Source organism: Coenobita brevimanus, chromosome 46 (assembly GCF_032717465.1).
Source record: "Coenobita brevimanus isolate Jiangsu-jjx chromosome 46, ASM3271746v2, whole genome shotgun sequence".
NCBI lineage: Eukaryota > Metazoa > Arthropoda > Malacostraca > Decapoda > Coenobitidae > Coenobita > Coenobita brevimanus.
The window spans coordinates 36,216,686-36,243,469 of NC_136999.1; the positions used below are offsets into that span (position 1 = coordinate 36,216,686).

The window sequence follows — 26,784 nt, forward strand, 5'->3', positions numbered from 1 at the left end:
GTAATAACTTTAATGTTAGCTATGGAGGTGATGAGTGAAATGGGATGGCGGTTCTCGTTCACTGTTTGCCAGCATGGCTCAGGCAATATATAAATCTCAAAGTTGTTTTTACTATAACATCAATAAATCAAGTATAATCGAGCAATTAATCCATACCCCTAATCGCTCTGCAACACAAGTTACTTTAAAGTATTGTATGAACACCATTTGATCGTAGCTTGAGGGAGTTCACCTCTCCCTGGTCATCAGGTAACAAGGTGAAAACATTCATTTTTATACTTAATAAAAGCCATTACCAACAACTGCTGTGTCCAAAAACGCTATGAAAGGCAGTATGAGTATGATGCAACTTTAACATCTAACCTAGATTGTATAATACTAACTGTTATAACCGATATTTACGTATTAAGTGGCACGATAAACACGTTTCGTATTGAACAAATTGGCAACTCTGAACTGTCATCTTAATATGAGATATGTTATCGTTTTCACACTGATAAACATACACACTCTTAATTTTATGAATGACTGTTGCTGTGCTACATAATTTTTCAAACATGTGTGAATTTATATCTGTTTTGACATTACTGGAGTATTTCTAAATAAAATCCGTTCGTAACACTGCATTTTTTATTACGTGTATGATTATACACGTAAATGATACTTATATGCAACAACCATTATATAAAGTTGATGGCAATAATGATAGAGGGATGTTAAAAAAATTATAATTTATATTTCTTATTCATTACTTCATTACTAGTACTTTGTCCATCCGCCTTCCTTCTCAATCACCTCCCTGAGTCTGTCCGGCATGGAGGCGACGTGGTTGCGGACGATTTCAGCCTTCTGCCGGAACATTTCCCATTGTGCCCGAGTGTGAGCCATCAGTCGCTTTGGTGTTCGCTCGTTCTCCACTTCCCAGCAGTTGACAATGTTGGCCCAAATATTCTCGATGGGGTTCATATCGCACCCCTTGCTAGGCCAATCTAACAGCTGCAGGTCTTCTATGGCCTCAAACCACTGTTGGACTCAGCGGGCAGAGTGTATCGGGCAGAGATCGTGGACAAATACAATGGGACCGGCAGGGAATGGTAGACGCCGCTCCTGGAGAGAGGGAAGGAAAAAAATATCCAAAATATCTACATATTTATCTGCATTAAACCTCCCCTCAATCCTTGTCAACGTCGCCCATTCCGTGGATGGATAACCAACCCCACACGTTGACGGTCACGTGTCCACTGCGCGCCTCCTCATATATGTGCCTGCGTTGATATCTGTAATGAAAACAATACCAGCTATCATACTTTATCTTACTATGATATACAAGTAATCTAAAGATTGTTGTAACTTGTAATCATAGCGTACTACGAGGAATGATTACTTTTGATTCATTAGAATAAATAGACCTACTTTATTCATGTTTTGTTGCAAGCATGGAGAAAAAGTGATCCCATATGAGATCTTTGAGATAAATAGATAGATGGATACATTAGTATCTGATTGCCACTGGGATGGAAGTGACACCCTAATGAACACTGAGTTAACACATCTGTAAAATATATAACTTTCCCTTCATGGGGTAATACAATCTTCGTTAAAGAGGTTAGACATCTTTAACAACATCACGAGTACCCTGATATGCAAAATTTGTGTTCAGTATCTCGTTTTGTAATGGTGCCACTTTATGGTGGACTAGTGGAGGGATGGGACAAGAGAGAGAGAGGGAAATGACTGGGAGAGAGAAAGAAGTGAATGAAGAGAGGGTTGGGAAGGAGGAAGAGGTGATGGGGAGGGCGAGGGAGAGGAGAGGAAGGAAGACTTTGATCTCCGAGATTATGATAAGACTGTTCCAATAAATCACCCATTCCATATCTACTGGTGACGCATTAATTCATAATACGCTTAATTACCAATTAAAATGTAGTGATATTATAATTAAACCAACAGTATTTTCTCGAATGTTATACACTAGATGTTTTGCAAACATGACTCATTGCGCTTGTGCACGCTGTGTGGTTATATAAGTAAACGTCATTTTGTTAGCATATGGTCATATGGTCCTGTATCATATAATGTCTATTTATGCATACCTTGTATTATTGGATCTCCATAAATGAATTTTGCCATGGTCGGTGTTGCAGAAAGTCTTCTCGTCGGTGAACACCACACGTGACCAGAATTCAAGATCTTTCTCCACATGCTGACAAGCAAAGGCGAGCCTGGCTGCGCGGTGCTGGTTAGTGAGGCATTCCTTCACAGCCGGAACCATGTGGTGTTTCCCTGACCTGTGTAAGCGCCGTCGGACGGTCTCCGCTGACACGTTCAGCTGCAGCTGTTCACGAATCCTAACGGCGTTAATAAATGGGTCGTGCTCCACAGCAAGTTGTATAGCTGCGTCTTCATCTGGAGTCGTCACCTGTGAATGTGGTCTCTCTGGAATGATTATAGAAAAAAAACGATAATATTAGCTTTTAGCATATTTAACAAGGTTATTATAAATACGAATGATTTCATATCACAAGCATTATGATATAACAATATTTTTACATTAAACTAAATTTTCTTACCAAGGTCTGTTAGATCACCGGTTTCCTCATTCCTCCTGATCCACTTTGTCACCGTGGTAGGAGATACACCGAGGCGCTGTGCGATGGTCCGAATGGAATAACCGGTCTGGTGCAGGGCAATAATCTGACTACGCTTGATCAGTTGATCCTGTCTTGTTGGAGTTGCCATGGTACAAGCTGAGAAGTACTGTTTTCTCGCAACGCCTGAATCATCAGAATAACTCTGTTTAGCTGTGATTGGCTGGATCGAAGGATATCTGGAGATGTGATTGGCTGGTTTCACAGCAGCCATTTCCGTATTTCCTATATTTAATCTTTATTAACCATATTGCTACTACTATCTTTATTATTATTATCATCTGCGTCATATGTTCTGTAGCAAACATTAAGAGTGTATATGTTTATCAGTGTGAAAACGATAACATATCTCATGATAAGATGACAGTTCAGAGTTGCCAATTTGTTCAATACGAAACGTGTTTATCGTGACAATACGTAAATATCGGTTATAACGGTTAGTATTATACACTTTAGTTTCGATGTTAAAGTTGCATCATATTCATACTGCTTTTTAAAGCGTTTTTGGACACAGCAGTTGTTGGTAATAGCTTTTATTAAATATGAAAATGATCGTTTTCACCTTGTTACCAGATGACCAGGGAGAGGTGAACTCCCTCAAGCTACGATCAAATGGTGTTCATACAATACTTTAAAGTAACTTGTGTTGCAGAGCGATTAGGGGTATGGATTAATTGCTCGATTATACTTGATTTATTGATGTTATAGTATAAACAACTTTGAGATTTATATATTGCCTGAGCCATGCTGGCAAACAGTGAACGAGAACCGCCATCCCATTTCACTCATCACCTCCATAGCTAACATTAAAGTTATTACTCTGGCCACCTTAACCAGGAAGTAAAAATTTCATGCAATCATGGGACAAAGAAAAAGAACAGAATGTTGTTAAGTGCGGCTGTTACCATAAATTTTGGTTTTATTACGGACAAACATTTGTGGCAATGTTACGAAAGCTTTGTAGAGTAAATGTTCTTTCAGAAACATTTCTTGTTTATCACTATTATTACGTCTGTTACAGGGATTTTTACAAAACACTGGTTAATTTGAATGTTATGTAATATCTCAGTCACTAATTACGTTAATTGCACTTCATACCTTATATATAAAAGCTATATCTTACATTGGTTCACTGTATGCTATTTTACCCTCTACTGTTTCTGTCCCCCCTCTCCTCCCCCCTTACCTCTCTCTCCCTTCCTTCCCCTGCACCGTCTCACTTTCTCACGACTGAGACGCTTCGAGGCCATAATTCGAAAAACCAGGTTCGAGAATATCAGAGAACTGGAGTTTGTAACGCTGACTGTAAGAGCCAGCACTGTGGCCGACTGTACATGTGGAGTTACATCGAGAGACAGGTTAACAAATGATGAATTGAAGGAGCGTTGTGTTCTTGATGTGGATGTGATAGGAAGTGTTGAGAAACACAATGAGGTGGTTTGGCCACGTGGAGAGGATGGAGAGCGAGAGACTGACGAGGAGAGTGTATGTGAGTAAGGTGGAGGAGGGGAGAGGAAGGGGATCAAGGATGAAATGGAGGGATGGAATGAAGAGGTATATGCGAGAGAAGGGTGTGAGCTGGGAGTGGGGCAGTGAAATGATGGGGGACATGCCGACATGGAGGCGATTTGTTTGTGGCTACCCCTTACGGAATTAAGGTGTCTTGCAACAGGTAGACAGATAGAAGGATAGTAAGGCATTAAAGAACTGTAAACGTTTTCCACTTGTTAGTTGAAGAACAGCGAGGATCCACGACAGGTGTGGGCGTCTATCATCAACTCACTCGATACAGCACCTTCAGTAGAGTTGCGACAATAGAGTTTCTGCCTGCACGGGTAACATGATCCACAGGCGCCATGTTGCCTCCCAGTGGGGTGGGTAAGTTGGGTGGCCAGGAGGCTTTTTTAATTTTATTTGTGATTAACCGGATTTTTTCATTTATACCTTGCTGTGTTTCCTGGCGATGCTCTACCCAACCTGGACAAGGGAAGATGATGTACAGATTGCCCCTAAATTCTAAGAGAAGAAAGTAACGAGAAATTATAGTCAGGTGGGAAAGTTTCAGAACAAATGATGACACGTACGCAATGTCTGTATGTGTTTTTTATGAGATATTTCTTGTGATACTTACATTTGGTCCCTGAAACACTTCTTTGTCATACTTTGCAACACAATGTCTGAAAACATTTCCGTCTCCTGCTTCGTCCTTTTCCTCCCGACTGGTTGACATTCTCTCAGATTCAGCTCGCCTAGATCGGATCCGGCACACTCACGTGCCAGGCCCAACATCCTGGCTAAAAAGAATTCGTTCAGCACTCAACTATCCTCTCCAGCTTTCTGGCTGCGATCCTGCCAGTATCCATGTTGACGTTGTCACTCCCATCCCTACTGACCCTTTGCCCCCTACCTGGACACGAACGACTCCTGCTGTACACCACACACCATCTGCCACTGCTTCTGACTGTTTACCAATCATCTCACAGCTCTACATCACTGAAACCCTTAACTCCGTAGCCCACACCTACCTTTCCCATCCTATTCACGTCTACACTGATGGTTCTATCCTTACAAACGGCTGGGCGGGAGCTGATTGCATTGTCTTTAGGCTACTAACTCTGCTTCCCCCGTCTCCTCCACTTCCCACTGCCTGCTGAACTGGGCCAGCAGTATCCAGTGTGAACTATCTGCTATACACTCTGCCCTTGACTTCCTTCTCTCTCATCATCTACCGGGTCTCATTATCAGCGATTCCCAAGCTGCCCTTGCCTTACTTCGCAACCCCCCCCTCCCCAGTGCCCCTCCCTTCTCTTCATTTCCCTCTACTCCCACCTCCATCAGGCTCATGCCCTTGGTCTCAGGGTTTCTTTTATTTGGATCCCAGCCCATGTTGGTCACATCCGCCACAAGAAGGCAGATCGCCTGGCCCAAGCTGCCTGTACCCTCCCCCAAGCTGCCATCCGCCTCCCAGTGTCCATGACGATTGTCCAGAGAATCCTTCTTGAGGAGTCCAGGGAGGACCTAGCCCTGCATACCGATGCTGAACGTCCCACTAGTGTCACCATCCAGCACTATGACACCTACCATCGTCTGAGACACACCTATGGCAAGCACCCAACCCTCACCCGCCACTGTGATGTGGCCGTCACCCGCATTTGCTTGGGGTATCGCTCCCCAGGGGAAATCTCCAGACGACCGACCACCAACAGGGCATGTAAACTCTGCCACAATCCCATGGATGAAACATCCCATCACATCATTAACTGCCCACTACGGTATACCGTTAAGATAATGTACAGTAGTGAGGAACACTCCAATGTAAAGAGAATATGACTTGCTATGACGATGTTATGCTTAATTATTCAATCACGAGTACGAACGTTGCTTCATCTTGGCTTATACTTATTTTCATTCCTTTCCTGAGAGCTTGGTATGAAGCCAGTGTATACCAAAAAGAGAGTAATCTGATACTCAGCCGTTCTCTCTCTCTCTCTCTCTCTCTCTCTCTTTGAAGGAATCGTAAAATTGTCAAACAAAATGTACGATACTGAATGTGAGTTTATCGTGCATATACAATGTTTATTGTACACATGGCAAGAGTGCGGAAATGGCGGGCGGCGCTGGCGAACTGGACTCACCCAGATGCCGCCTGACAGGCTGGGCAACGTAGATGTTCGCGGGATAATTTGCATTTGTGGAAGTGCTTCCACAAGCACAAAACCACGAATTTGAGTAGAATTTTTTGCATATGCAAAACCGCAAAGGAAATCACACTTCCGCAACTGCAGAATTTGCGGTTTGTGGAAGTGATCGTAGAAGTGCCCAGCTCTGCTACTATCGTTCATTCACTTTTACTTGGGCCAGACTTTTGTCCTTTTGCAGCTTATTTCCCGTGGCACAGTGGTTGAATATGTCAATATCAGGGCTCTGCATCTCTTCCACAGCATTTCTTCATGACCAGCACCATATTCTAGTGTTAATTTTTTGTTATTGCCAGCTTCAAGATGAAGAGATGGCAATTTTTTTGCCAAGTTAAAATGAATGGATTATACCATGATAAATATTTGAAAGAGAGGTAGAGACTGCGCTTTATATGGAGAGAATTGCAACAGCAGGCAACTAAGCGCTATGTTGCCTCCCACCCTCTCCCAAAGCTCGCTCAATTGCTCTGAACAGTTCCCTGTTTTTGTTTCCATCTTTCTGTTTCCTTTGTCATGTAGTGACAGGAGAGGTAAAGAATAGTATGGGACTATTTTTATTTGTCTTGGAAATATTAACAAGTCTCTCACACGGACGAGTATAAGTCCCGGGTAGCTACCTCCCTGTCTCGCTATCTGTCTCTCTCTCTCAAATTGCCAAGCCATTCTCCCGTCACCTGTCTCCTCTGAGGCCTGTCTACTTCTCTCTTGCCTCTTCTGTGTCTAATCTCCGTCTGAGCTCTCTTTCCTAAATTCTGGTGTAGCAGGGGTGTGTCACGTGTGTTCCTCGTGGATGGAAAGTTCCCGCAGCCTGTGTGTGAGCATGTGTGTATGTGTGTATATGGCCACTAGACGCTGTCGTGTGCCTATCAAGCATTCCTCGCGTCAGAGTGTGTAAGCATGTTTAGCACTGCTCGATTCTCGCAGACACAACACCTCTCATCATCTGACTCCCTGCTTCTATCTATCTATTTATCTATCTATCTATATAATATGTAGTTCTACATACTGCTCGGCTGCGCAAAAATGGCGTACCATCGACATTTAATAGTCATAACATTTTAATACATATTATATATACTTTATAATGAACTTATAAGCTAATTATGTGAAATACATAATATTGTAAAAGTAACATAATTGTATGAATATTGTATACATATAATATTCATAGTAAATAGTGATTATTCAGTAGTATTACATTTTAAACAAGTTGTATACATATTTGAATAAATGCAATGGTTGTTGTATAGCACTTTGTATGACGTGCATGTACAACAGACGTACGCATATAATTGTGCAATGGTAATACTGCTAGGTTATACATTACATATTTGAGTTATCACTTTAGTAATGTCTAATATTTCACCTAACTTGTATGATGATACTGGTAATACAGAATTGTGCTATAATTGTATGACTTATAATATTGTACTAACATTGTGGTACTACATAATTGTAACATTTTATGAATTGTTACAAAATATTGTGTTAATGCATAATTGTGTTGGCCTTATAATTGTAGTTACATTTTGTTAATGCAACTATTACATAAGTGTCTTGGCCTTATAATTGTAGTTAAAATTACATAAAAGTTACATCTTGTTAATGCAACTGTTACATAATTGGCAAAGTGTAACATAATGCAATCGTTTGTCGTTACATAATTGTTACATATTGTTTGTAGTTACATAATTATAATATGGAGTAACATAATTGTAATAACTGCAGTCCTAACATATGCTGCGGTCGATGATAGTGATGATGTGCCATGCCACTTGTTTGTGGAGACAACAATTTGCTTTTTTGTTTGTAGTTTATGTGGTATATTGGCATATGTAGTAACATTTACACTTATTTTCATTTGTTTGTTATGTGATCTTACTCTATTTCTCTTATTTCTTTCTTTCTTTCTTTCTTTTTTTTGTATGTATTGATTTTCTATAGTTTGTTTTTCTTCGCTTGTGTACGCTTTTTCCATATTGTTCATGGTTGCATAATTGCAGACTAATTTCCTTGAGATACTTTGTTAAAGTTTAGTTTATATTGCACAGATATTATTGAAAATGAAATTATATAGTCCCATATTTTGTTATTTTATATTAAAAAAATATACACTATATACAGTATTAACTATATACACTGACTTGTTGTTCACCTGTACCTATCGTGAGTAATATGTGTGTCAGCACTGTGTGGAAATCATTGTCTTCACGATTGTGTTGAAGATGTTCACTCTTGCTAACGGCATTTGTGTTGGCCATTTTTTTTTTTTTTTTTCGTAAGTTAATTTATCTGTTTCCACTAGGTAGCTTTAATTAATAAATGTTTAATACAGTTCTTTTAATTGCTCACTGAGTAACTGTGATTGGATATTTTCTTTATCACTTGTAGATGTACTAATGTATAGTTGTATATATGAAACACGTATTTTATGTAGGTATAAATGGTAACACTCGTTGACGGTAAATAAATGTTATAATAAATGAATGAATATATACAGTGTAGAATATTTATTGTTGGTGATTATTTAGTGATTGAGTTATGCAGATAACTGAAGTATGTGTATTTAAACTGTAACTATACAGCACGTTTTATATGTTTGTGCAGAAGCTTATTGTCTATCACTGTGTATTGTATAAATGAAGTAACTCACTAATTTGTACCGTGGTGAGAATGGTGTGAGTGGTGTTGCACGTGGTGATAGCGTCGTCCTTCGCGGGTTGATTAACGTGTTGTCGTCTCAGCACATGGTGACGTCGGCTTCCCACACTGGTAGCTGTGGTGAGTGAATGAGTAGCGATGAGTAACTTGAGTGAAGACGGGTGAGTAAGACGAGTTGTGAATATGGACTTGGTGTTTTGCTGCGTGTCTTGACCTCTGGGTCAGGCGGGAGAGAGTGGTGTGCTTGTTGCTTTGGTTTTTCCTCCTCTTTACTTGCTTCGTTTTATATTCTTCTTGTTGCTGCTTGAAGTTACGTGAAGATTATAGAGTTGTCTCGTAGACTTGTAGACCATTTGCATTGTAGGCTGTATTTTGTAGTGATTCACTGTAGACTGAAGCTAATCTTGTAGAGTATCGCCTGCTTTTGTAGAAATTTGCTTTTAATTCGGAGACGATGTCCGTAGATTCGCAATATTGTATCAAGGCGTCGTGTGATCTCTTGACCTCTGCATCAGCATGATGATCTGGGAGACGGAGGGGGCTGGATGGAGAGAAGCGTCAGGAGCTGGTTGTGTTGTTTGGTTGAGAGAGAGATATTCTTGTTTTCAATCTTGATATTTTGTAGGAATTTAATGTTGATTCGTAGACGAGGTTCGTATACGTTCGCTGCTACCAAATGTCATAAATGACATTTGGGTCATCCCTCTTCTTGACCTCCTGCATGTCTTATCTTTAATTGGAGCTCTCTTTCCTAAATTCTGGTGTAGCAGGGGTGTGTCACGTGTGTTCCTCGTGGATGGAAAGTTCCCGCAGCCTGTGTGTGAGCATGTGTGTATATGGCCACTAGACGCTGTCGTGTGCCTATCAAGCATTCCTCGCATCAGAGTGTGTAAGCATGTTTAGCACTGCTCGATTCTCGCAAACACAACACCTCTCATCATCTGACTCCCTGCTTCTATCTATTTATCTATCTATCTATATAATATGTAGTTCTACACCTTTTCAGTAATTCTTACTTTGATCAGTTTAGCCATTTTTGGTAATGTATATATCTGGTTTTATGATTGCCTACATCATTTACGATGGACAATGCTTGATAATACGAGGATATATTAGGTTGGGTGTAAAAAAAAAAAAAAAAAAAAAAAAAGTCCTGTACACTTGTTTCTATACTTAACCCCAATAGTTATATCCTTATAAAACAGTGTATGCCTAAACCATCACTGTTTACTGCAGTACCTTTCACACACACACACACACACACACACACACACACACACACAAAGATGACTTCATTAAATCTGTCGGCCCATGCTTCAGCAGAATTTATAAGGGTGTGACCACCTTATTAGTCCTATGCTTAAAATATTCATTGCACAACTGTCGAGTCTACATTTAGTCTTTATGATCAGGACAACTGTGGCAATGGTGTGGCAATATTATTATTTTTAGGCTTACCCTGAAATTTTGTATCCAATTAACTTTCTACGAAGTAAAGATTTAAATTTTTGTTTTCTGCAATGACTTTTGTTTTCTGCGATGACTAAGTCGTCAATGGTATTTTTATAAATCTTCATTACGATTGTTCAGCTAACAGCTCATTATTGGAATACCACATTTGGGCGATTTTTTTTTTTATATACAATTACAAGGAAAACATACAAATGCAAGCAAGTTCTTGATAGTCTTCCGAAAATGCAAAAAAATGTGAATTATAGGTGAATTAGGAAGCAGTTGTTGTTGAATCGTTAAGCCTGCCACCAGTTAAATTCCGTGCCACAACCCTTGAGTCTGCAGTTGTGGTAGGACAATTTCTGTTTAATAATATTGTTTGTGACCACCCCAAACGGGATTGAGGCGTCTGGCAATAGATAGAATATGACCTTTTTTTTTTTTTTTTTTTTAATTTAGGTTCTTTAGTTATCATTCAGTACAAGGCCCAGCACTCTGGGGAACACTGTCCCTGAAGGCCAAGCAGGGAAGTGCATGAGAGCAGGTGAAGAAATAAATCGTTATCCTAGGGCATAGAAGGTATATAAGTAATTATCATTACAAGCACAATAATGAACAGACATACAATGGCATATACATGGTACAAAGTTGTAACAGTAAATTTCATTACATGTTTTAAGATGAGTAAAGTGGTACACAGATACACACTTACATACATACGTATGCAGAGAGAGGCTTATATACACACATACATATACGTATATATCTATACATATTTGTATATATTCACGCACATGTAGCCACTAACATACTGCATGTAGAGGACAGGTACACATGAATAAAGATATGGGTATGTGTATAGGCATGCTTACTTGTACATATGCAACATGCACATAATGTACAGTATATATAATATATTTATACATACATAGATAGGGAGACAAAGACACACACACACACACACACACACACACACACACATATATATATATATATATATATATATATATATATATATATATATATATATATAGATAGATAGATAGATATACATACATACATACATATTTATATATATACACCCTAAACTGATGCATATACATAGTCACATACACAGGTAGATAGATAGACAAACACTATATGCATTATAAAATTACCTCTTAATTCAAAATCCCAGCACTAGGACAATACATGCACATGCACCTGATGTGTGCGTGTGTGGACAACACACACACACACACACACACACACACACACACACACAAAGGCTTGTATGCATATGATATAGACATAAACATACACATATACACAAATATACATATATATACACATATACATAGACACAGAAAGATATATATATATATATATATATATATATATATATATATATATATATATATATATATATATATTCGAGTACATCAAGATATGTGATGAAATAGGTGCACAAAGCAGGAGCAAGAGTCCAGGGGGTCTGAAGGGGTAAATAACTGGTCACTGTTCGTGGTTTCTGGGGGAGGGTAAGAAATAAGAATCTAACGATAAAAGACAGCAAAAATGTTTTTCCCCCAATAAATAAAGAAAAATATAAAGCCTAATTCACGATCAATTTATTTTCCAGGTTCACAGACGTTATGATATATGCTAGTGATGTAAACTACATCGATACTAGAAAGACTTGTTTTGCATAAAGCCAGTAACATGGTGAAAAGTGCAAAGACGTGGCACGAAGCCTCCCAGTCCACCTAGAATATGATCTTTAGTCTAAATTTCAAATTACCAGACTTAAAGCACTGCCGGTGTTAGTATTTCATTCTTAACAAAAATCACTGTGTAAATAAATAACAGAGAAACATACGAAATGAAACTATACACAATTTTACCATTTTTCTTACCAGACATCCACCTTTCTCCATGCGTATCAATACAGATGGACAGATAGGTAAACAGATAGATCGATATATATACTGTAAGGTGGAGTTGTCTCAGTTGTTGAAGGAGTCTGGCTGTGATTAAGGAGTGTGGACCGTGGAGGTCGGAGCCTAGGAATAGAGGTGGACTGGTGGGTCAATTTGTCAAGTGTGAGCTGGGAAGTGTAGTAATTTAATTCATTTATATACGTGAGTGATGGATTAACTCTTGTTTTGCAGTGAAAACAGTCTAATATACTAAGAATAATGACTGAAATATATTTTTAATTTTTACTATAACTATTTTATATAACCCATTCATTGCTTTTGACAATTTCCAAACTTCATAGTTACCTACTGTTAGTCAGAATAGAGTGAATAAAGATATAATTGTAGTACGTTGTAACTAGTGATGTTTTTTAACCCCTTGATTATGAAAAATATCATCCTAAACATAATACAATCCTCGAATGGTATCCAGCATAAGATGAAGCTGATGCCGTGGTACTGAAGTTTGAGGTTCCGTTTTTGAATTTGCGGAATTGCACATTTCAAGAATTTTGCAGATTTGCAGTTGCAGAAGTCATTTTTTTTTTTTTTTTTTTAGTCTGCGAATGTGAATTGCTGAATTGAATTTTCATTTGTGATGCCCACCTCTGGATAGTAGTAGCAGTAGTTGTGGTATTAGTATACTTCTGTTTATTATTTGTTATAATGCTTCTGCCCACCTATGGTGGGGGAGACATTAAGTGATTGGTCTATCTGTGCATGCGTGCGTCTGTCCATAACACATTTCTGGATGCAATAATTTCTGAAGCCATTGATAGATTTCCACCAAATTTTTGGCAGTGATGCAATATGAGATAATGTACTGGTTAATTCAACTACGTCAAGGGGTCAAAGGTCAAGGTCATAAAGGGTCTACTTAGTTTGTCTTGTGGGTGTGATATCTCCTAAACCTCTTAGCGGATTAGAGTCAAACTTTTGTCACTGACACAGTATGAAGGGACGATGAACTGATAGATCAGCAAAGTCATGGGATCAATGGTCAAAGTCATACGGGATCAATTTAGTTTATCCTTATGGGCATCTGTCCGTAACACTAACGTGGGCACGATATTTCCTGAACCCAGGACAGATTTTCACCAAACTTTTGTCAATGATATACTATGAAAAGATGATGAACTGATTAGGACAGCTAGGTCCAGGGGTCAAAGGTGAAGTTCATATGAGGTCAACTTAGTGTATCATTGTAGATGCGACATCTTCTTAACTCCTAAACGGACTTCAGTCAAACTGTGGTACAGTATGAAAGAGTGATGAACTGATAAGGTCAGCAACGTCAAGGGGTCAAGGATCAAGATCATATGATGTGGGGGCAAAATATCTCCAGAACCCCTCATTGGATTATGACCAAACTCTAATCAGTAATACATTATGAAGGGACGATGAACTGATTAGGTCATCAAGGTCAAAATAACAACTAAAGGTCAAGGTACAGTTGGATTGACTTAGTTTCTCTTTAGTCTCGTTTCAACGCACAGTGAAGCCTGTCATGAAGGATGAAAGGAGAGTCCATGCGCAAGGATTGGCGGAGGCATACCGAGCGATGCTTTGCACTGACAGCTTGGGGCCTGAGATCTTGGTGTTTCTTTTGCTTTATTATTATTATTATCAATATTATTATTATCTGCACAGAAGAAAAAAAAGTGTGCAGAAACTTCCCATGCCAATTGTCCTTCATCCCAATAAGAAATCAAAGTTGAGAGAGAGAGAGAGAGAGAGAGAGAGAGAGAGAGAGAGAGAGAGAGAGAGAGAGAGTTGGTCGTAAATATATTCGTGAAATCCGGCCAAAATCCACAGTTACCCAGTGGTTGCTGAGTGAGTGAGTATGATTTGGAGGGAAGGCAGACAGAGGACTTGATGACGTGGAGGCGATTTGTTAGCACCCAGCCCTTTACGGAAATAGGCAACTAGTATTTAATACAGATAGAAGGTTAGACAGAGAGATATATGCAGTGCTTGACAAACTACACACAGTCTTATAACTACCCAGAGGTTGGTGAGCGAGAGGACAGCAGTGACGGTGATGACCCTGGGTGGATTAACACAGGCGGTGGTGTTGGCCAGGGAGTGCTTCAACCACCTCTCATATAAACCCGATTCCACCAACACAAAAGCACTGTGAAGACAAAGGATATTTATAAGTCGTAGGAATGAAAATAAGAGGCTGATGGAATTGAACTATGCTGATGATATTGTACTGATTTGTGGAAGTATTTACGAGATGCAGAGGGCGCATGATTGTCTGGTGGAGGAAGGAGAAAAAGTTGGATTGATAATAAATTTTGGAAAGACTGAAATTATTAATATGAACGTGGAGAACCATATCGATTGTGTAATTGGAAATAATGTGGTGAAGAATGTAGAAAATATTAAATATCTGGGAACGACTGTATCATCTAATGGATCATTAAACAATGAAATTGAGGAGAGGATTAGACTGGCTTGGCGAGCTGTTGGAATGTTGAAATCTGTTTGGAATAATAATATGCTTTCGGTGCATACTAAAGTAAAAATTTACAAGTGCATGGTTAGACCAATTTTAATTTACGGGCATGAGTCATGGTACGGTACAATTACAACAGATCAGAAAGTATTAAGATATGAAAATAAAATACTGAGAAGTATTCTTGGGGTAAAGTGGAAAGACAGAGTTACAAATGAAAGAGTAAGGGATATTACGAGAGTAGAACCAGTTGATGAATATGTGAGACTGTCTCGCTGGAAATGGCTGGGGCACATGTATAGAAAAGAAGGCTGTTTAATACAGGATGTGCCAGAGTGGACTGCTAGAGGAAGAAGAGGAACAGGTAGGCCGAGGAAAACCTGGTTGAGGACAATGAAAAGAGAAGCGGAAGAGGAGTGTTGGTGGGACCTGAAGGAGATGACAAGAGACAAGTATTGGTGGAGAGAGTTCATCGTGGCCCTATGCATCCCGTGGGGTGCCACAGGATATGATTAATTGATTGATTGAGGAGAGAGGGAGAGAGAGAGAGAGAGAGAGAGAGAGAGAGAGACGCTTTGTGGATATCAATCAAGGAACTTGGTGTGACATTTACCAAGTAACATTGTGGTATTACCAAGGCTATCGGGTCTAACCGGATACTGAAGACCAGATGACTTTTAGGCTACTTACTTAAACAGTGATGATTAATATGAATATAACACAGTGTATGCATAAAACATTTATATGTGGCGGGGGGGAACCAATCTGGCCGCACTATGGGGTGGTACCACTACTCTGCGGCCAGGTTGTGTTAGGAAGAATACTGCCACTGTATTCCCTGCGTGTCGTAAAAGGCGACTAAAAGGGGCGAGGTGAGGGGACTAGGGACCCCCTCCTCTGTTTTTTAGTTCCTAAAAAGAGACAGGCCAGAGAAAGGGATGGGGGATTGAGTTATCCCCGTACCCTGAAGATTGGTCTATGAATGTGCGTGCATGTAGTACGATTGAGGCTAAAAGGGAGGAGGTTGGGAGAATGTTTGTGAGAATAAAGTTGGATGTGTTTGCTTTGAGTGAAACGAAGATGAAAGGGAAGGGTGAGTCTATGTTTGGAAGTGTGAATGGAAGATTGTCAGGTGTTGATAGAGGAAGGGCAAGAGGTGTGGCCTTGTTAGTAAGTCCGGAAGCACAGCAGTGTGTGATTGAATGGAAGGTGTCATCGAGACTGATGTGCGTGAAAGCGAAATTTGAATGTAAGTTGTGGGTGTTTGTGAGTGCCTGGTAGTGAAAGGGATGAAGAAGAGAAGGAGTCTTCTGGAATGATGTTGATGAGTGTCTGCAGAGTTTTGGAGCGAGTATGAATGTGGTAATGATGGGAGATCTGAATGCTAGAGTGGGAAATGTAGCAGTTGAAGGTGTAGTTGGTATGCATGGTGTGCCTGGAAGAAATGAAAATGGTGAACGAATGATAGGGATGTGCGTTGAGCGAGAGATGGTGCTCGGAAATACCCTGTTTGAGAAGAAATATATTTATAATTATACATGGGTGAGACAGGAGGGTGGAAGGGTTGTTGACAGAGCATTGATGGACTATATGGTTGTGTCCAGGAATGTAACAGGAAGATTGTTGGATATGAGAGTTCTGAGAGGGGAGGGTGGAGGTATGTCTGACCACTACCTGGTGGAGGGAAAGTTAAGAGTAGGTAAGAGATGTGTGAGAGCTAGGAGAGTTAGGTGTGGCAGGAAGGTTTTGAAAGTGAGTTGGATAGAAGAGAAAATTATAGAATATCAAAAGAAATTGAAAGATGAGTGGAACGCAGTGAAAGGTAAGGAAAATGGCGGTGTGGGGGAGGAATGGCAGTTGTTTAAGAGTGCTGTGGTGGGGCATGCGAAAGAGATGTGTGGTGTGAGACGTGTGGGTGGTGGTGTAAGAAAAGGAAGTGAATGGTGGTGCGAGGAAGTAAGTATGGCCGTGGCTGAGAAGGGACGTGCATATGATGTGTAGCTGCAGAGGAAGGATGAGGTGTCATATGAGAGGTATAAGGAAAAGAGGAATAGGGCGAGAAGGGCTGTGCGTGATGCTAAAGTGGCAACAGATGAGAGTTGGGGTAGGTGGTTGACAGAATTTTCAAAAGAATAAGAATATATTATGGAAGGAGGTGAACAGGGTGCGAAAGGGAGAGTCTAGGAAGTAAAAGCGAGTAAAAGCTGAGAATGGAAGGATGTTAACTGAGATGGATGCAGTAAGGAAGAGATGGGCAGAGTATTTTGAAAGACTGTTAAATGTAGGGAAGGAAAGGTGACTGAGATTGTGGCAAGTGGAAGGGTGCAAGGAATAAATGCGTTGGGAGAGTTGAATGATTCTTTGATCACGAAGGGGGAAATGCAGGAGGCAGCAAAGGAGATGAAAAAAGGGAAAGCTGCAGGTATGGATGGGTGTGCTGTGGAATGCCTGAAGGGTGGTGGAGTGACTATTGTTGACTGATTATTAAGATAGTTGAATGTGTGCTTTGTGAAAGGTATGGTGCCAATTGACTTGGCAAGTGCTTGTGTGGTCCCGTTGTATAAAGACAAGGGTGATAACTATGAATGTACTAGCTTTAGGGGTATAAGTCTGTTGAGTGCTGTAGGTAAGGTTGTATGGTATACTGTTAATTAAGAGAGTTAGAGAGGTTACAGAGGGAGAGATTGGTGATGAGCAGTGTGGCTTTAGGAGAGGGATGGGATGCGTGAATCTGGCATCTGCTGTGAGACAAGTGTGTGAAAAGTATTTAGCAGAAGGCAAGGATGTGTTTTGGGCATTCATGGATTTAGAGAAAGCGAATGATAGAATAGCTAGGGAGGCTTTGTGGACTGTTTTAAGATTGTATGAACTTGATGGTAGGTTACTAAAAGGGGTGAACAGTTTTTATGTAAATAGTAGGGTGTGTGTAAGAGTGAAAAATACAGTGAGTGATTGGTTTCCTGTGAGAGTGGGGCTGCGACAGGGATGTGTGATGTCGCCTTGCTTGTATAATACTTATTTGGATGGTGTTGTAAAGGAGGTGAATGCAAAAGTTTTAGGTGGAGGTCTGAGTCTGGTAAATGTTGATGGTAGAGAGTGGAATCTGAAGTGGCTGCTGTTTGCAGATGATACTGCACTGGTGGCTGATTCAGAGGAGAGATTGAAACAGTTGGTAGAGGAGTTTGGACGAGTGTGTGAAAGGAGGAAATTGAAAGTAAATGAGAATAAGAGTAAAGTGATGAAGTGTATGAGGTCGGTAGATGATAGGAGGATGAATATAGTTTTGAATGGTGAGTTGCTTGAGGAAGTAGAGTGTTTTAAGTATTTAGGGTCACATGTTGCTTTGAATGGAAGAATAGATGCAGAAGTGAAGTTTAGAATGAATGAAGTAGGGAAGGTGGTGAGAGGAATGAAAAAAGTGTTTAGATGTCGTTCGCTTAGAATGGATGTAAAGAGAATGCATGAGGGTGTTGTGGTACCGATTGTGTTATACGCGGCTGAAACATGGAATATGGGTGTAGCAGAGAGGAAAAGTTTGAAAGTAATGGAGATGAGGTGTCTGAGGAGTATGTGTGGAGTGAAGCGTATGGATCGGTGAGAAATGATGAAGTGTGAAGGAGAACTGAAGTTGTTCGGGAGATGGCTCATCGAGTTGAGCAGAGGGTGTTGTGATGGTTTGGGCATATGGAGAGAATGGATAATGAAAGATTGGTGAAAAAGATAACTAGATATGATGTGAGAGGTGTAAGGCTGAAAGAGAGACCATGAATTGGATGGATGGACAGCGTGAAGAGAACGTTGGATGCAAGAGGGATGTCTGTTGAGCAAGAAAGAGTGACTGTGCGTGATATAAATGGAGAGAAATTGTTAATGAATAAATGATGACGCAGCCCTGAGGGGATATTCTCCCACATTTGGTTTGATCAGCTAATCAGGTCAGGTGCGTGTAAGGGGATGGGTCTATTATGATGTGTCAGTGGTAAACCAGCTCTGCTTTCAGGCCCTGCTGCGGATGTCACTGATTGCATTGCGCAGTTGACTCGTGCGGTGTGGTGCAGTGAGGACCTGTCCCTTCTCCCCTTTGGGGCTAAGATGCGAATGAATGAGTTTGAATGGATGAGTAAATTGGGAATGTGTCGTCCTGTCTCGGATACCTCCCTTTCCTTTGGGGAAGCTGCCTAGGTATATAGATAGATAGATAGATAATACGAATAACTTGATTAATATTCAAACGGCAATGTTTATTCATGTTGTCTAGTTCAATCTCTAATTGTCAAGTATCATGTGCCAAGTATACATCATATCTTCGACTGTACTTAATGTAATGCTGTTTGTTATTTACGTAATCGCATTAGTCAACAAAGATCGTTTCAGTGTGATGTCCATAAATACCAGATTTACCAACACAGTGCAGGAAGCTAAGCAGTGCGTGAAATATTTGGTACACGTTAATTATTGCATCAACGGCGCAAGCGCTGTTAATTTATGTGTGCGTGGTTATATCCAGAATTATATAGTCCTGCATACAATGTTTTCCATCCTTCATTTTTTTTTTTCACTTCCTCAGTTACTAAGGCGTGCTTAGCCACATATTCATTTACATATTTGTGCTGCAGAGGGGCAGCTTCCCAGTATTACAACACTTCACCCAAAACAAAGCCTCTCAGTCCCATTCCTGTCCCACGAGGGGTAGGATAATGGACTAGAGGAAAACAGCAACTCGGCAGCATAATTCAGTCCACTGGGTGTGATGATGAAAGTAAGCAATGTTAGAGTTTAGCACTTTCGGATGTTTTTATGTTGTACCTTACCTCATGTGACCATGTGAGAGGATGGAGAATGAGAGACTGAGGAGGAAAGTGTATGTGAATTAGGTGGAAGGGGAAAGGGGGATAGGAAGACCAAGAATTCAATGGACGGATGATGAGAGAGGGGGGTGTCAAGTGGAAAGAGGGCAGCAAAATGCAAAGAGTAGGGCAACCGGGAGACGATTTGTTTGTGGCCACCCCTCAGGGGATTTAGACGTCTGGCTATAGATAAATGGATTGGTAGATAGATAAATAGACAGACCTTTCCTCATCTGGTGGTATCAAGGAGACATGACCCAGAGATAATTATTTTGTCTGTAACTTAAGGAAACGTGTAGTAACAGATCAACTGACAAAACACACACACACACACACACAGATCTGTATTTGTTAATTTCAGTTTCCATATACGTTTTAATCAACGATAGAGCTTAGCCTTCTCCATAATGGTAAAATGAAGACAAGAAAATTACACCGGATTCACGTCTAGATAAACCTGGGATCACAACAACAACAAAAACAACACATAAGAAAAATAATATACTGATGCTTCCACTACTACTACTACTACAACTACTACTTCTACCGAAAAACAACTAATAAGAAAAATAATAATATACTGCTGCTACTGCTACTGCAACTATTGCTTCTACCACCACCATCACACCACCTTCACCAACATTACTACTACAACTACTAATGCTACTGTTGCTACCACCACCACCACCACCACGACCACTACTACTACTTGTTTCTTTTTTCACCTCCATCCGTTTGGGAATTATACTGTGAAGATCAAAACCAACTTTCATAATACAGTTCACCATTTGGAATCGTAATGTGAAGATTAACACTGTCCCTTATCATACAATCTGTTGGCCCAAAACACGCCAACGAATGTGGTTACCATCCATAGATTACTACTGTTATTACTTTTGTTTTCATTACATTAGAGTCCTTATAAAGACATTAATCTATTGGAATCGCTGGTCTATGCGGCTCCCGACCACAGTAGCTTCGTAATCCATACCCTCCAGAGAGACAGGCCTGATGGCTAATGATCTTGTGCCCCTGAGGCATAGGAATGCAAACCTCACTAGGGACAATGACAGTAGACATCTCATCCAGGTCATAACAGAACTCTGAGGTTCACGCTTCTTCTCAGAAAGAACCTGTGCTAATCTCGAGGAGAATCTCACCGCCTCTGGACCCATTCCACCTGCTGTTGTGAAAACAAGAGTAGTGAATCGACCGTAATCCACATGCTGGATCCTTTTTGGTTAGTTTCTGTTTATTTCCTGTTCATTCCTCTTGTGTGCAGCCTCGAGAAAACATGCTGCTATAGGATCAAACATCATAAAGTCGTAGAAAGCCCTCTGCCCAAGTGTCCAGAAACCTTGAGCACTGACATCCACTCTTGCATCATTTAATGTGTTTGTTGTTCTGTGGATGGAGTGCTTACCGTCTAGAGCAGTGGTTCCCAAACTGGGGGCCATGGCCCTCTTGGGGGCCATATATCAGAATGTAGGGGGCCATAACCTGAACCGAAGGAGTTTAGCGAGTAGGTGGTCAGTGGAGAGAACTTACACAGGTTCAGTACGGGTTTGTGCAATGCCTTGCTGCCAGACACGTAAGTAATGTCCTTTTTTTTTTTTTTCTTTTTTTGCGTGTACCTTTTTTTTTTATCGGATTCTGTGTTGTTGACATAAAATAAGGCATATAGATGTATTAGGGGAGTAGATAATTTAACTCAATCTAATTCTAAGGCTTCCTAAACTATGGATTCTGTATGATAACCTGGTCTTGAATCTTGAGTATCAGCAAGGATGTTCACATTTTTCAGTTAACTATCCATTCACAGTTGCAACATTGATCACCGTGTGCGCCTCCCCATAAAATCAGTTTGTGCCCACCTGTGAATACTTCAGTGTTATATTAACTTAAGCCAACATCAATACCACTTTTATTAATGGTAAGTAAACTCTGCATCATGAAGTATATTAAGAAGGTAAATAATTTCTGCTGTATTATTGCACAATCTATAAATTTTTGTAACAAAGTTTAACTTCCCTAACTTTTCATGATACCATTTCAATAATTATATATATAAGATTCAGCTAAGACAAAATACACATTTCTCTATTAATACTTAACAAAAGAGAAAATAACAAATGGAATAAATAAAATTACAGGATTTACTAGAGTGATTTTTATATGGACATGATGTGTAGGACTGTAATGTAGACAGTCACTGTAGTCATGGGTTACGGTTGGGGAAGGGGGGCCATGGACAAGGATCATGTATGAAAAGTGGGTAACGACCAGAAAAAGTTTGTGAACCACTGGTCTAGAGGGAGCAGAGCTGGCTCTATGGTGACATCATGGCATATTTGCTGTAGCATTTTCGCAGTGAGGTCGTGTACTTCATCATGATGAATGCACTCCTATATTATTACTACTACGACTACAACTACTACAAGTATAGCTATTACTACTACTACTACTATAACCACCATCACCGCCACTATTGCTATCAACTCTGTCTGTGGAGCTGGCAAGAATAAGTGAGGTCCTCCCCAAAATTTTGGACAAGAAAACAGAGGTCGTAAACACAGCTGATACAGTAAGACAGGTACGTGCAGACGTGAGTGACCTTAAATCTAAGTGGTTCTGCTATATCGGGGTTACAAGAGGCCAGTAGGGATGTCATACAAGAAGTTAAACGGGACATGCAACCAGGGATGGGGTCAATTATGAACTGAATTGGAATTGAATTGGAATTGATGCGAAAAATGCATGAATTGGAATTGAATTGAAAAAAAATATTTTCAAAATAATTGAATTGATTTGGAACTGATATCGAAATAATTAGAATTGAACTGGAATTGATACCAATTAATAGCATGAATTGATATGAATTGATACCAATTAATAGCATGAATTGATATGAATTGATACCAATTAATAGCAATGAATTGATATGAATTGATTGATGTTACTAAAAATAAATATTGTGATCAGACATTATAAAATACTGTATAGTTTACTGGCAACTTGGCAAGTGCCAACAATGTATGCATAACAGCTTAATTTCAATTATATTGTGATGTTTGGCAACATTATTCATGTAATCATATCACAGTAGGCCTGGTAAACTTAAACTATGTTCTTTACATATAGCCTGTTTTAATAATATAGGCTATTTAAGAATGTGTTCTTTTCCTTATAACTGTCTCTACAATTATTTAAAAAAAAATTTGTATGATGTCATGTTCAAGAATGGCAGGTTTGAATCCTGTCAGTTTGCCTGGATAAGCTGGTGCGTACATGTCCAGTACATGTCCTGCCTAACCTGCCATACCCTGTTGGCCAGTGTGCAAAGTTCAGTAGTGTGGTGGAAATCACTGGCAGCTGGTCTATGATAAGTGGCTTACTCTGCTTTAAAAAACAAATCCTGTGACAAAAATGCCACTAAAATCAAATGTACATAGCCATTTCAACATGCCTTCTAGTTCTAGTGAATGCAAACCAGGAAACCTTAAAGCTGTTTGCCGTCACTGTAACCAGCCTGTTGGTGGATCTACCAAAGCAACTATCAAACTTCAGGAGGCATTTAGATGTGAGCATTTGGTTACTTTAGTAGTACCTGATTAGTATTTTAGACAGAAGAAATTAAGAAGAATTTCTTTAGATATTCAGTACACTATGGCTACTACTGTATGAGAGAGAGAGAGAGAGAGAGAGAGAGAGAGAGAGAGAGAGAGAGAAAGAGAGAGAGAGAATTTTATTACCCTCTTTCTTTACACTTTTTCAGTGTACTTAGTACTTACAGTATTTGTTTATTTGGTTTAAGTCAACACATTTGATATTTATAGTTATTAGTGCAGTTGCAGTCATTCATAAACTATACTGTACTGTAATATCTTTTTGTGCTTTTGGGTTTGGTATTGTACCTAACTAGAACCTAGCCTAACCTCTTGAAAACTGAACAAAAACAGGCTGAAACAGGGTTATTAGTTGTAAGGTATGTATTAGCTGTATGAAAAAGAAAAGGAAAGACAGGTGTTTGTTAAAATATACTGTAATATTGTCTTTCTGTGCCTTTGGGTTTGGTAATGTACTGGTACCTAATTAACCTAACCTAACCTCTTAGAAGCTGAACCAAAACAGGTTGAGATAGGGTTATTAGTTGTAAGGCATGTATTAGCTGTATAAAAAAGAAAACAGGAAAAACTGGTTTTCAATAAAATATGCTGTAATGTAGCCTCTTTTGTGTGCTTTTGGTTTTGGTACTGTACCTATCTAACCTAGCCTAACTCTTTAAAAGCTGAACCAAAACAGATTGAGACAGAGTTATTTGTTGTAAGATACGTATTAGTTGTATAAAAAAAAGAAGAAGGAAAAACAGGTTTTTTTTTATAAAATATACTGTGGCCAGTAGTGGATTCGGACTGCCGACCATCAGATCAGTTGCTGAGTGCTCAACCAACCGAGCGGATTTTGAACTATTACCATCAGGTCAGTCACCAAACGCTCTACCAACCGAGCTGGGGCTCTGGGTAGCTCGGCTGGTGGAGCGCTTGGCTACTGATCTGATGGTCGGTAGTTCGAATCCATCGCTGGCCAGTGGCCACCTTTGGAGGGAAGTAGTGTAGCAGTCTCCTGTAATTCTAGCGAGGCTACATAGTAATATGGCTTAGCTCTATGGATTAATTTCCATTTTTATATCAGTCAAGCCACCTGGATCCCCTAACAGTATTATATGTAAACTCTGTACATGGGTGGGAAGTTTTGTTCAGAGCCTTGTAAAACTAAATAATTTATTTTCCCTTGTTTTTCTTTTCAGAAGAACCACCCAGAAATCTATGAAAAGCTCGATATTCCACCAGCAGATCCACAACAGCCCTCAATGGTTAACTTCATGAAAGGCAGTACCAAAGGAAGCAAGTGGACATCCACCAACTCACGGCAGACTGAACTTACTAACTGTATTGTGAACTTTATTGCACATGATCTCCTTCCTCTATCTCTGGTTGATAGTGAGCGATTCCGCATGCTCATGGTGACTGCAGAGCCAAAGTTTTCAATGCCTAGTCATAAGCATCTGAGTAGTGTACTTCTACCACAAAAGTCAAACAGTGTTCAGTCCCGGTTGAAGACCAAATTACAGAAAGCCCAGAGTTTATGTGTGACAGTTGATTTGTGGTCCAGTAGGGATATGAGGTCCTTTATAGGTGTAACTGGTCATTTCATACTTGACTACAACATGAATAGTGTTATGCTGGCATGCCGTCGCTTTAAAGGCGCCCATACTTCAGAAAATATCTATGAGCTTTATCAAGAAACAATGGCCCTCTATAATGTTGGGAGTAAGGTAACTACCATTGTTACAGATAACGCAGCAAATATGGTGAAGGCATTTACTCTTTTCCCAATGGAGCAACTTGAAGATGATAACGATGGTGATGATTTTGGTGTCAATGTCTGTGATACCCTTCCATCTGATGATACAGCACCTACAAAGTCTACAGTGTATGAATATCTACCCCCAAATCGCAGTCCATGCCTTGCTCATACTTTGCAGCTTGTGGTAAAAGATGGCTTGGAGAACGATAGTCAGATCAAGCAATTTCTGGCAAAAGTAGCAAAGCTAGTTAGTTTTTGTAGGAAATCAACAACTGCTACAGAAGTTCTATCAAATGAATTAAAGCTCCAGATGGCAACATGTACACGCTGGAATAGCCAGCTGATGATGATAAGGTCAGTGCTATGTGTTTCATCTGATGTGTGGGACAAACTTGACACTCCTTACAAGTTGAAACAGTATGAGCTGAACACCATAAAAGAGCTTTGTGATATACTTGAGCCATTTGAGTATGTGTCACATCAGATTCAGGGACAAAACATGGTGACATCTAGTTTGGTAATTAACTGTGTCCGAGGCCTTCGGGCTGCTTTAGCTAATCTTCATGAAGTGCATAAGTGCAAACTTGTTTCTACACTGCAGGCCTCTACAGAAACTCGCCTGAGTAAGTTTGAGTCTATGGAGGATTTCCAGCTAGCTGCCACCTTAGACCCACGTTACAAGCTGGATTGGTGCCATGACAATGAAGTCGAAGACATTCGTGACCTTCTGACTAGGAAATACAATGCACTGAATGCAGCATGCAGTGGGTGTGGGGCTTCTTCATCTACTGCCCCTGAAGAACCACCACTGATGAAAAGGAACAAATTCTTTGCTTTGGTGAACCGGTCCTCTACACCAACAGCAAGACCATCAGAAACCGAGGTTTCACTCTACCTCAGCCAACCATGTATACAAGAAGACAGTGATCCCCTTGGCTACTGGAAGGCCAAACAAAGTGAGCTTCCCATCCTCACTATACTTGCAACAAAGTACCTAGCCATTCCTGCTACATCGGCTCCTGTTGAAAGACTGTTTTCTGTTGCTGGCAAGCTTTTCAGGCCTGAAAGGTGTAATTTAGGTGACAAAAAATTTGAAGAATTGATGATTGTCAGATGTAATTCTGAGTAACATTTTTCCAGGGCCAATTTTGACATTCTAAATTTTGTTCCAAAAAAAGAAGTAAGTTTTATGTTAAGGATATTGGATAGTATTACGACTTGCAACAGTGTTGTTGATTTAAAGGAAGTTCTTTGTTAAACATGAAAATTGAGATCTAATATTAACAATATACAGTATGTAACCTTGAAGTTGGTGACAAATTTTTGGAAAATAGATATGTGAATGAATAAACAGTTTTATTTTTCCTCTTGATATTACTGGGAGTACCTGGGTGGCATAAGATTTAAATAAGTACCTTCAATTGGAATTGACAGGCTTATAAATTGAATTGAACTGGAATTGAAAACGTATTATTGAATTGAACTGGAATTGAAAACGTATTATTAAATTAATTGGAACTGAATTGAATTGACAAGCTTATGAATTGAATTGAATTGAAATTGAACATTTATTTTTCTAAATGAATTGGAATTGAATTGAATTGAATAATTCACATTTTACGTTGAATTGGAATTGAATTGAATTGATAAAAATTAACTGACCCCAACCCTGCATGCAACGACAGATGCTGA

General features: G+C 39.8%; 1 pseudogene; it reads left to right on the top strand.

Moving 5' to 3' along the window:
- Positions 1 to 23,151: 23,151 nt before the first annotated feature.
- Positions 23,152 to 26,221, top strand: LOC145398636 (E3 SUMO-protein ligase ZBED1-like; annotated as a pseudogene).
- The last annotated feature ends 563 nt before the right edge of the window (positions 26,222 to 26,784 follow it).